This window comes from Ananas comosus, linkage group 1 (assembly GCF_001540865.1).
Source record: "Ananas comosus cultivar F153 linkage group 1, ASM154086v1, whole genome shotgun sequence".
NCBI classification, from domain to species: domain Eukaryota; kingdom Viridiplantae; phylum Streptophyta; class Magnoliopsida; order Poales; family Bromeliaceae; genus Ananas; species Ananas comosus.
The window spans coordinates 5,141,519-5,150,621 of NC_033621.1; positions in this window are offsets into that span (position 1 = coordinate 5,141,519).

The window sequence follows — 9,103 nt, forward strand, 5'->3', positions numbered from 1 at the left end:
AGGTACAAACTTTTTTTTTTTTTTGAGAGAGAAGGTACAAACTTATTAAAGATAGACAATCGCATAAAGTGGTTCATAATAAAAATTTTTACAACCACAGCATCATTACAAATCTCTGTATTTCATTTGCACTCTTCATATGTAGTGAAATTATTCTCCGTATTGATGACAGCACAAATATTTTTTAAAGCAAGATTTAAAGTGTGTACAACACATGGGTCCAAAATATATGAGAAAATTGTTGCTCTATGATTCTTCCCACTGCCCTACATACATAAGCATTGTCAGCTATAATTGGACTACTTTCGATGGCTCAACCTCCAAAAGTATCTCTTTAATTAAATTTGCAATATAATATTTGTCTTTTTCAACACCTTCATTATTAATTGCTTTTAAGAACATAGGACCATCCTTCGTCACAGCCATAAAATTAATTAATGGTCTTCATTGAGGATCGCTCCAGCCATCATAAATAACGCTTATACCTTTCTCACTCCATGTTCTTTTAATCGGTTCTAATAAATTTTTCACATATGCTCTTTCCTTCTGAAGTAAAGTAGTTCTTAGCATATTAACACCAGGAGGAACATAACCACTAATCATATGATTGGCCGCATATGTGTAGGAACTAACATAATGAGAGTTTCTAGTTAGATGAAATGACAATCCGCCGGTGTAGAACATTCAAGCTATTTCACTATGTAATTGTTCACGAGCTTGTAAATTAAATGTTTTTTCCAAAGGCGTGTCTCCATTGCCTTTTCTCTTCTTTGAAGGAAAATTATCCAGTAAAATAACATTACTGCCACTTGATGATTCTTTTTAACTGAAAAATGGTGGTAACGGTACGGATTTTGGTTTTGCATTTTTTGCTCTAAGTTCAGCTTTCTCGGTTTTTTTTTTCAATTCATTAATACATTGTGGGATTATTTTTGCACATCCTCGAATTTCTTGACCGAAAATTTTTAACAAGTTTTAACTCTTGAATATGATCCGGTAAAAGTCATATTACAAAAGTTACATTTGAATGAAAAATTCCCCCCTGCTTCCACCCTATCAAGTTTACTAACATAACTCCATAAAGATTTATCTGTTTGACTTTGATCTATGAGATCTATCAAATTCTCATTATTTGATGTCATAATCCTACAACATTGAGAAAAAAAAAATGTACACATTAAAAAAATAATAGTTAATCTTAATTATAACACGGATGTAAAAAAGAATTAAAACAAAGACAAACTATAACCCTAATTGAAAATAATTTTAATATAAAAGTAAATTATAATTCAAAAAAAAGTATAATACTGATGCAAGAAAAAAGATAGAGAAAGAGAATACCTTTAAACGTTAGAGGCTTTGTTGAAGAAAAATCCAGTAGAGATCAAAGATGAGATAAATAATATTTTTATTAGGAGTATAACTATATAAATTCTTTTAATTATATATATTTTTTAAATTATACGATCCTTTTCTTCTCAACTATATATTTTTTATTAATTTAATAATGACGTGGCAACGTAACTAATTAAGTTCTGAAAATATTGCGGCTTTCAAAATATATGACACGGCATGGACGCGCATCCCCCACGCGTCCCTGCCGCGTACGCACCCCGTGCGCGTCGGACACGGACGCGCGGGGTGAAGAAACGCGTCCGTGACGCCTAGGGTAAAAGTGATTTTTCTAAAGTGGTTTTCTAAAACTATTTGGTAAAAATTTTTTAATGCTTGCATATATTAATATTTTTACTAAATTTTATTTTAAAATAATTTAAATTTTGAATTGAAATTAAAAGTTTAAATTTGAATAAAAAATATAATTTTAAAATTTTAAATTTGTACAAAAAAATAAAAATTTTAAATTTTAAAAAATAAAAAATTTTCGAAACGGAGGACTCCTATAGGTGGCGGACTGAGAGAGGACTACATGAGCAAAGAGAAATAGTTTAGGGACTAACCGATAATTGTTACGATTAAAAAGGGAAATAAAGAGAGAGAGAAAAAAAAGAAAACCCTAAGTGCGTGTTTGGTTCGCTTCTTTTTCATTCTGGAATTAGAATCGAAAAGGACGAATCCGTTTGTGGGTGTTTGATACGCGGAACTGCGGGAGTCCCATTCTGATTCCGATTTTCAAGTGGAATGGAAATTCCCCAATTACCTTTTTTTCCAATCCGGCATAGGAGGCTGGATTGGAAGTTGAATCCGGACGGAATGAATATTTATTCGGATTAAATTTATTTTTTCAAGTTTTTTAATTAAAATATGATTTTAAATTTAGAAATTAAATTTATAATTTTAAATTTTAATTTGAATTTGAATTAAAAATTAAAATTTAATCAAGTATTTCGAATCTAACTTCTGAATTTGAATTTAAATTAACTTTTAATCTATAAAGTTTTATTTAAATTTTATTTAAACCTTAAATTAAATTTATGGGTTCAAATTAAAATTAAAATTAAAATTTTAAGTTTGAATTTGAATAAATCAAAATTTAGTTTTATATTTTGAATTATCTACTCAACTTCAAAGTTTAATTTTTTTTAAAAAAAAATAGATTTAAAATTGTGACATTATTTCAAAATTTTGTTGTAAATTTTTAATATTTAATTTTTAATTTGAATTTAAATTAATATATTATAACGATAAAGTTAGTATATTAATTTGATTATGTTTTTTATATCCATCTGAAACAAAAAAAATGATTTATTCCGATTCCGATTCAGGTAATGAACTAAACAAAGTTAGGTAATAAGTTATTCTGATTTCGATTCTGATTTCGACTCCAAACCAAAGGCGACCTAAATCCATTCTCTTTCCTCCTCCCCTCATTTTTACCCAGCCGCCGCACAACCACCTCCTCGTCGTCAATAATCCTCTCTAGCCGGTGATGAGCCTAGGCCGGGTTTTCTCTCTTTCTCTCCTTATATCTCTCTAGATCTCTCACACTCTCTCGGTTTTTCTCTCTTAGGTTGGCCGCAACTCCCACCGTCGCCGTCGCCGCTGCTGGTCCCCCCCAACCTCCGGCCCACCGCCCTAGTGCTACCACGAGCTTCTCGAGCTCGGATCTGGAGGGAGCTCGAGATTTGACTCCCATGGCCAGATTCGGCTAGCTCAGCATTGCCGCTGCTCCCAGCATGCCGATCATAGCTTCTTTGGTCTTACCTTTGGTCGATGAAGCCACCACCGGCCGGCACTGGCCACCCCTAGCTGTACAGAAGCATGAATGCTCCCTGCTACTCTCTATTGCTGCTGGTTGCGAGTGGCCCAGACCCGAGCTCCCTATTCTTATCACTTCTGCCACCAACAATGCTCTAGTGCAAATGGCAAAGAGCTTGGTGGTTGGTATCCGATGTTAGGATTTCTATATATTGTGGCCCAATTAATTATATTCAAATCTGGATTTTTATAGATAAAGGTCAATCCTAACAGACATAGAACTACTTGATATGGTATGTTTTATCCCTATCCCATCTATTTGAAGTTTAAATAGAATCCTAATCAGACTTTGATGGGAAGTCGATCTGGACTCGATATAAAGGGGTATTGGTCTTGCCACCTTCTCATACGCATTCTGGTGAAGAATTACCATCGGTTCCACACCATACGGTAGAGTGCCTGAGAAAGGAGGAGAAACCAAATCACCCAAGTTCGGTTCGTGACTTTCAGATCATAGCCGGACTTCACGCTTCCGTTAGATTGATCAAGAATCTATTCTCTATGGCGCTCTGTGAGTTATCGTATTTTTATTTTTTTGATCCTGGATTTGGTATGTATTTATTTTTATTTATTTTACATACCTTGAGATTCCATCAATTGGTATCAGAGCAAGGTTTTATTGTTAATTATTAAGTTTTTAACGTGAGCGCTGTTTATACTGGGTCGATTTTTTTTTAAATACTGTTCATCTTTCACCCGGTTGGACGCCGACCCTAATACTATCGGATTTAAGGCGTTCCGATCGCATGGCTTATAAAGATTGCTAAACGCCAAATAATTTCTGATCACATGGATCATGATTCGGATTGCAACATGGACCGAGACTCAAATCTCGGCGGCATTGACGTCGACCCGAGTCTCCGCCGTGTGTGACGATGATCCCGATTATCGCTACCGTCGATCTGGATTAGCACGGTGGTGCGATTAGCGTTGATAAGAAGCCATAGGGTCGGCAAGCCTTCATCTGGTTGAGCACCATTTTTTCTTTTATGGATCTAAGGTTTATTTTATTTGGGGATGAAGATGAACAGTAGCTTATTTATTGGGGTTATATATACTAACCTTGGTTAGTTTAGTTTCCAACTTCGGTTAGCATCCCTGGTATCCCGTTGCTTGCGCAGAGAACTTTTTAATGAACCAATTTGCAAATTACTGGTCATAGTTGTTCTTTTAATATTTTTGCAAATTTGTTATTTGTTATTCATCATTAATTAATTTTTGACCCGTACGTGATGCTGTGAGTATAAAGTTTTGTTCACATGAATTTTTGTTTACAATGTTGACTTATTATAAAGTTAATTATATATGTGGTCAAATTAGAATATATAAAGTTTAAATTTGATTGTGATATTATGTTTTAAATTATCGCATCTATATTCTTATTTTGACCGGATAAACATGAAAATTAAATAATCATAATTATTTTTCGATTATTTAATGTTTGGCGCTAAGTTGAATTAATTTATTATTTTGATTAGTTAGGTGCAAGCCAAAGCGGCCCTAATTAAAAGAAATAATAATTTAATTTACTTTAAAGTAGCGCTTCCGGATAATTTTCATATTAATCATGCAACACTAAGTCAGATTAATTTATTGCTTCAACTGTTCGGGTGCAAGCCAAAGCGGCCCCGATCGGAAGAAAAGATAAATTAATTGCTTTAAAGAAGTGCATGCGAAATTGTACCCTAATATTATGTTTACTCTGCTCCCAAAGGAGGTCTAGACATGAAAGTATATGGGTAGTGTAGGATGGTAATTTTCTTATAACTCGTTTGAAGAAATTTGTCTGGCCAAAGCTGACAATTTTTTTTCATATGGAAAATTTGAAATTACTAAGACCTACAGAAAGTTTAAATTAATCTCTGATAAAGAGATTGCATATTTATGCTCATAACTCTGCTCCCAAAGGAGGGGTTGTGATGTCATATAAAGTATATGCGTAAGGAATGATTGCATATTTATGCTCATAACTCTGCTCCCAAAGGAGGGGTTGTGATGTCATATAAAGTATATGCATAAAGAACGAAAAATACTTATGCTCATAACTCTGCTCCCAAAGGAGGGGTTGTGATATCATATAAAGTGTATTTCTCTAATTTTGGTGTGGTAATTTTGATGTGGTATTTTATTGATAAAACATGCATTTTATTTTTCAGCTATGACTCCATTTTCTGTTCCTATTGGTGAATCTGTTCCTATACTTAATGGTTCTAATTATTCGGAGTGGAAAGAACAGATAATGTTTATTTTGGGCTATATGGATTTAGATTTGGCTCTACGCGCTGAACAACCGCCTAAGGTAGTGGGGCCAATGACTCCACAGCAGGAATCCGCGCAGGAAAAGTGGGAGCGATCCAACCGCTTAAGTTTGATGCTCATAAAGTCAAGGGTATCAAAAAGCATAAGGGGATCAATCCCAGAATGTAATAAAGCCAAGGATTATCTAAAGGCTATTGAGGAGCAGTTTGTCAGCTCCGATAAAGCCTTGGCGAGCACCTTAATGAATAAACTGTCTTCCATGAAGTACTCCGGAAATGGCTCGATTCGCGAGCATATTATGGAAATGCGAGATATTGCAGCGCAACTCACCGCACTTGAAGTAACCATCTCTGATTCATTCTTAGTGCACTTTATTTTGAATTCTTTGCCATCTGAATACGGACCATTTCAGATCTCTTATAATACACATAAAGATAAATGGTCAATTAATGAACTGCTGACCATGTGTGTGCAAGAGGAAGGCAGATTAATACAAGAGAAACAAAATGCAGTCAACTTTGTTTCTCAAAAGAGACAAATAAAGCGTGCAAAGAATGGCAAGGGCAAGAATGACTCAAAAAGAAAGAACAAGGAAGTTCCATCTGGTTCACAAGGCCAATCAAGTAATTGGACTCCCAAGTGCTTCTTTTGTAAGAAAAAGGGTCATATAAAGAAGGACTGCCAAAAGTATCAGAAATGGCTCCAGAAGAAAGGTAAATTTCTGGTTTTGATGCATGAGTTGCATTTAGTTTCAGTTCCGTCTAATACTTGGTGGATTGACTCTGGTGCCACATGTCACGTGGCGAATTCCGTGCAGGGATTTCAGAATCGGAGAAAACCCAGTAAAGATGAAGCGACTATCTATACAGCTGAAGGAAATCCAACTAAAGTAGAATTTGTAGGAACATTTAGATTAGTTCTTTCTACTGGTCACATTTTGGATTTAGTTGATACATTTTATGTTCCAAATTTTTCTAAGAATTTAATTTCTATTTCGAAACTTGTTGGATTGGGATATAGTTTCAGTTTTAATAATAAAGTTTTTTCTTTATCTTATAAATCTCAGATAGTTGGCTCTGGTGTTTTGGAAAATAATCTATATAAAGTATTTTTAGATGATTCATTTAGTGAAATCCTTCTTACCATGCACGAAAATGTTGGATCAAAACGTGGCATTAATAATGAAAAGTCATCCATGTTGTGGCATAAGAGGTTAGGACACATCTCAAAACAGAGAATCCAAAGATTAATCAGAGAAGGCATTTTAGATGATTTGGACTTCTCTCACTTTGGAATGTGTGTGGACTGCATAAAGGGAAAGCAGACCAAAACCTTTTCTAAAGCTGCTAAAAGATGTGATGGAACATTAGAGTTGATTCATACCGATATATGCGGACCTCTTCCTATTTCAATTACTGGCCATAAATATTTTATCACATTTACTGATAACTACTCTCGATATGGCTATCTCTACTTACTTAAGGAAAAATCTGAAGCATTAGATGCCTTTAAGGCATATAAGGCTGAAGTAGAGAATCAATTCGAGAAAAGGATAAAAGTAGTCAGATCAGATAGGGGTGGTGAATATTTTGGTAGACAAACAGATAAAGTCCAAATCCCTGGGCCTTTTGCTAAGTTTCTGGAGCAGTGCGGAATTGTTCCACAGTACACCATGCCAGGGACATCTGATCAAAATGGTGTTGCTGAAAGAAGGAACCGCACATTAATTGATATGCTCAGGAGCATGATCAGTAATTCTACCCTTCCAATATCATTGTGGAGTCAGGCACTTAAAACTGCCCTATATATTCTTAATCGGGTTCCTATTAAGGCTGTCACTAAGACTCCTTTTGAGCTTTGGACAGGTAGGAAATCCAGTTTAAGATACTTTCATACATGGGGTTGTCAAGCCGAGGCCAAATTGTATGATCCACAATTAAAGAAACTGGATCCTCGAACCATATCAGAATATTTTATTGGTTATGCAGAAAGGTCCAAAGGGTATAAGTTTTACTGTCCATCACTTCCTATAAAGATTGCAGAAACTAAAACGGCACGGTTTATTGAGGATGGTACAATTAGTGGGAGCTCTGAACCTCGATTCATTGAATTTGAGGAAATTTAAGAACATTCGGATTCTGTACATGGCAGACCCACTATTGTCCCTCACGATTTGTTGGTTCCTATTCCAGTAGAACAACAAGTTGTTTTGGAACCACAAATTGATTGTGAACCTATCATTGATAATTCACATCAAGATGTACAAGTGGATAATTCACATCAAGATGTACAAGTGAATAATCCACATCAAGATATACATGTGGATAATCAGATAGATTTAAGAAGATCCTCAAGACAGAGAAGACCGGCTATATCCAGTGATTATATTGTCTATCTTTATGAGAATGGTCAGAGTTTAGATGATCCTCTTAGTTTTTCCGAAGCCATAAATAGTAATAATTCTACGGAATGGTACAATGCCATAAACGATGAGATTGAATCCATGAACCACAATAAGGTAAGGGATCTTGTTGAGTTACCTATTGGAGTTAAACCTGTAGGATGCAAATGGGTTTATAAAATCAAATGGGACTCCAAAGGTAACATAAAGAGATACAAGGCCCGTCTTGTGGCAAAAGGGTTTACTCAGAAAGAAGGCATTGACTATAAAGAGACTTTCTCTCCAGTATCTAGAGAGGAATCTTTCCGTATTATTATGGCTCTGGTTGCTCATTTTGATCTCGAGCTACATCAGATGGATGTCAAAACTGCCTTTTTAAATGGGGATCTCTATGAAGAGGTGTATATGAATCAACCTGAAGGATTCCGGCAAAAGGAAAAGGAGCATTTGGTATGCAAATTAAAGAAATCAATATATGGACTAAAGCAGGCCTCCCGACAATGGTATTTAAAATTTAAACAAACTATTTTGACTTTTGGTTTTAAGGAAAATATTGTTTATCAATGTATTTATCTAACGGTTAGTGGGAGTAAAATAATTTTCTTAGTCCTTTATGTTGATGATATTTTGCTTGCCAGTAATAATCTTGGGCTATTGCATATGAGCCCAGTGATGTTCCTGTCCAGAAAGGGGATATGCTTAATACTTTTCAGTGTCCCTGGAACCAATTAGAAATTGAACAGATGAAAAACATATCATATGCCTCTACAGTTGATAGTCTTGTGTATGCACAACTGTGCACACGTCCGGATATTGCTTTTGCCGTTGGATTACTTGGCAGATATCAAAGTAATCCAGATATGAAGCATTGGAAGGCTACAAGAAGGTTATGAGGTATTTGAAAGGAATTTTGGATCATATTGCATGTTATGAGACCACATTACAGGCTATTTGGCTTAGAAATTTTATCACAGACTTAAGAATTGTGGACTCCGGTGTTTATCCAATAAAGATTTTCTGTGATAGTTCAGCTGCGGTTTTCTTTGCCAATAACAACAAGATTACAGTAGGGTGTAAACACTTGGACACCGAATATCTTATTGTGAGAGAGAAGATAGATGAAGGTTATGTTACAATTGAATACATCAGTACCAAGTGTATGATTGCAAACCCAATGACCAAGGGGCCGGCACCTAAGTCATATACAGATCGTGTTAAAGTTATGGG